At 62.0% G+C, this 3,609-nt stretch overlaps 1 long non-coding RNA gene across 1 annotated transcript in view; it reads left to right on the plus strand.

Moving 5' to 3' along the window:
• Positions 1–1,175: 1,175 nt before the first annotated feature.
• Positions 1,176–3,609, plus strand: part of LOC148108194 (uncharacterized) — a 27,487-nt gene continuing 25,053 nt past the window's right edge. The window contains exon 1 of the long non-coding RNA XR_015721201.1: positions 1,176–1,268. This is a non-coding gene — a long non-coding RNA (uncharacterized LOC148108194). The remainder of the gene's footprint in view (positions 1,269–3,609) is intronic.

Raw genomic sequence — 3,609 nt, forward strand, 5'->3', positions numbered from 1 at the left:
GTCAGGTACTTGAAAGACGAAAAAAGGAAAAAAAAAGTTTTTTTCCTTTACACGCCAGAGGAAGTGCTACGCCTGGTTTTTCTTTTCTACTTAATATCATGGAACATTTCAGCATCAATATTTACCTCTTCTCAAGAACCACTCACCCTCCCTCCCTCCCTTACCCCCCCCCCCACCCTGTGTCCTAGTGTTGGAATGTGTGGAGGTCCCGGAGCTGGATTTGTTTAGCAAATGGCTATTTTAACTCCCTTCCTCCCCATTCCGCGCCTCCCCCCCCCACCCCTGTGTTTCAGGGTTATGGTCACAGTTGCTGAAACCGATATTGATTGATTGATTTGACAGAGAGAGACAGCCAGTGAGAGATGGAGGGAACACAAGCAGGGGGAGTGGGAGAGGAAGAAGCAGGCTCCCATTGGAGAAGCCCGATGTGGGGCTCTATCCCAGAACACCTGGATCATGCCCTGAGCCAAAGGCAGACACTCAATGACTGAGCCACCCAGGTGGTTTCGGGGGAAACCGATATTCTTATTGCCACACCTGCCTTTGCACGGATGTTCCCCCATGCCTGTTTGTTGTCCTTGGACGTCATCGTGGTACACGCAGAGAGGGATTCAGTGTGCACCCTTCTGGGGACGTGTGTCAATCACCCCCTTTCTGTCTTTCTGAGCTTTCTTTGTATGCTTCAGAGAGACTTCCTCCCTTTGAAATGATAGAAGAAAAATAGTTCATCCGTTGTTGTTCTAGGAGTACTCACGTGGTCTCTGTTTTACATTCCTTGCCCCCCGAAATTTGTCTTAAGTCCTCCTGGAAGCCCAGGGCACCACCTGTGTGCTGCTGTGGTAACCCCGCGTAATGCCAGCCGGGCCTCTGGGGCCTGCCGGTGTCTGCAGGGAATTTTACTTTATTTTTTTTAAGATTTTATTTATTTATTTGACAGAGAGAGAGAGACAGACAGACAGTGAGAGAGGGAACACAAGCAGGGGGAGCAGGAGAGGAAGAAGCAGGCTTCCCAGTGAGCAGGGAGCCTGATGGGGAGCTGGAAACCAGGACCCTGGGATCATGACCCCAGCTGAAGGCAGACGCTTAACGACTGAGCCACCCACGTGCTTCGTGGGGGAATTTTCCGCCCACGTCGGCTTCCGGCGGGGCGTGCGTGCGCGTGCTTACGTGCATGTCCCATGGCCAGCTGACCTCCTTTCCTGCAGGAGCGGCCCAGACACGTTTTCCCAGTCTGCCCTGGGGTGCTGCAGTCACGCCGCGCCGGTCAGGTCAGGGACTCCCAAGGCCAACGCCCTGGGTCCACTCGCCCCACACCCTCCGCCCGCTCCTCCGAAGTGGGGCAGCGACAAGATCGGGTGGCCGGGCGGCCGGCTGTGCACCTTCTTGGCCCGCAATCTGGATGTGTCTCGGTGTCCTTTGCGCCGGTTGTTGGGCGCCACCTGGTGGCCGCTTTTATATAGCGTCACCCCGCCAGAGGGTCGCCGATGTCGATAAGGGATGGCATTTGGCTGCGGTCCCCAAGGCGGAGCTCCAGGAAGCTGGCGACACTAGCATGATTGTCCCGCTCTCTCTGGGGCGTCGGCGCGCGATTGGCTCATGGGAGATTGAACCTCCAGGCTTATGAGGGTGTGACACCGCCGCTGCCTCGCTCCCGAGAGGGGTGTGGGGGTCTCCTGGACAGGCCGACCAGCACCCGCTGGTGTCTCCTCCTCTGCCCATGGGGGAATGGGAGAGGGTGTGTCCGGCGCCCGGATGCCATCCAGCCAGTGGCTCCGGTCAGTCCTCGGGCCTTCCATGTCGCGCGGTTTTCTCCCGTGTCGTGCTCGAGCCTTGAGGGGAAGCCCGTGGATGGCGTGACGGGCCTGGCCATGGGCACGTGTGGGGTCCTGGTCGTCTGACCTGATTTTCTTACCAAGTTTTCTGAGGCCTGCTGCGGAGGTGGGGACCAGAGGGGACGGGACCGGAACGGACCGGACCAGGTCGGTTCGCGAGGGGAGGCACGGATATGGCGCCCCAGAGGCCCGGCCGCGATTCCCGTTGGGGTCCAGACGGTGGGGACGCTTCCGTGGTATCGCCCCCTCCCCCCCAGTCCCAACCGGGAGTCGGGGCCTGGCATGGGACCGGCATGGGACAGGCATGGGGCCATCCTGAGGGCCGGGGAGGAGGGCGTCCACAGGTGCCTCCACAGGACTTTGGGGATTTTTCTAAGTCCTGACGTGGGGACGACAGGCGGACCGGGGGAGGGCCTACCTGGCCCACTCCACCTCCCACGAGTCCCCCGTCGGTCCTGGCTGCCACCACGCTCCCGGGGTCGACCAGATGGCCCTGGGGCTCCAGGGGCCAGGGCTGATGGAACGGTGCTTGGGGGGGCCAGTGGCCGGGCTATGGTCCCAGAAGGTCCCAGTGACTTGTGTGTAGGCCCCAGCAGTCGGCGTAGTGATTTTCTCACCTGAAATGAGCACTTTTTGTTGTCAGGTAGGTGCCGATAAGCTGTGCTTTGGCGACTGTCACCTTAGAGATGTGGACCTCTGGGTGTGTGTGTGTGGGGGGGTGGACCTCTGGGCTTGACCATGGTGCCAAGCCTGGCTGTGCCCTCGCTTACTTGAGCCGTCCTCGTGGGCCTGTGCGCCGGCTCTGGTGCCTCCAGATGGTCCAGGCCATGGTGCCGCCTCTGGTCTCCAGCACCCGAGGGCGGTGTGGGCAGGCGACGTGGCTGCTTTACCCCATGCGCTCCCCACTGCGGGCATCTGGCTGCGGTCGTGACAACCCTTGTCCTGCAAGGCTCTGTGCCACGTGTCAGGCGTCCTCCTTTCTTGGGTTGTCCGGCTGCTCTTGCCCTGGGGTTGAGGGGTGCTGGCGAGGCTGAAAGCAGGTCCCTCTGTTTGCTGTCCTCGCTGGGCTTTCCCCCTCAGGACCTCCCTGGGCACATTCTGCCCATTGATGTGGTGATCTTGCGCTCTCCCGGGCGGGGCCTAAGCCGCATCAGACGAGGGACGGACATTCATGGTGAATGGGACTGCTCTTCTCGTTCTGCCCGTGGGCCCCTCGCTCCTCCTCCTCCGCCCGCTGTGGCGGTGCGGGGAGGGCGCAGGGGGCGGAGCGGACTCCGGCCCGACCCCGCCTTCGCGTTCTGCCTCCTGGCGTCCGTGGGACCGAGGTCCTCTGTCGCAGCGGACACTCTCGCTTGCCTTTCTTGGCTTCGTGTGGTGAGCAGCCCTCCCTGCCATGGGGAGGGCCGTCCCCACGCCGCGCTGCTCACCGCCTGGGCATGCTGAGCGTGTTGCGCCTGGCCCTCTGTGGTGCCCCTGGAGCACTCCAGGTCGTCTCAGGTGCCTGAGGCCCTGCAGTGGCATTGTTTTCCCAGCGACCCCCTCGGGCCACTGCTGTTGGTGGCGTAGTCCGAGGAGCGGGTGGTGGAGTCGGTAAGGGAGGCCCACCTGCCCCCCATGGGGATGCAGGCGCCTCGTCTTCCCCCCCGGCGCATGCTGGCCATGCTGGGGGAGCCTGGATGTGGCGGGGCGTGTAAGCGATCGCCGCGGGCCGAGCCAGCGCTGTGGTGCTTGGCCAGCCGAGGGGTGCCATTTCTTTGCCCAGCATGCCGTGTCCGTC

Source organism: Ursus americanus, chromosome 22 (genome assembly GCF_024610735.1).
Source record: "Ursus americanus isolate L20-20 chromosome 22, mUrsAme1.1.p, whole genome shotgun sequence".
NCBI classification, from domain to species: domain Eukaryota; kingdom Metazoa; phylum Chordata; class Mammalia; order Carnivora; family Ursidae; genus Ursus; species Ursus americanus.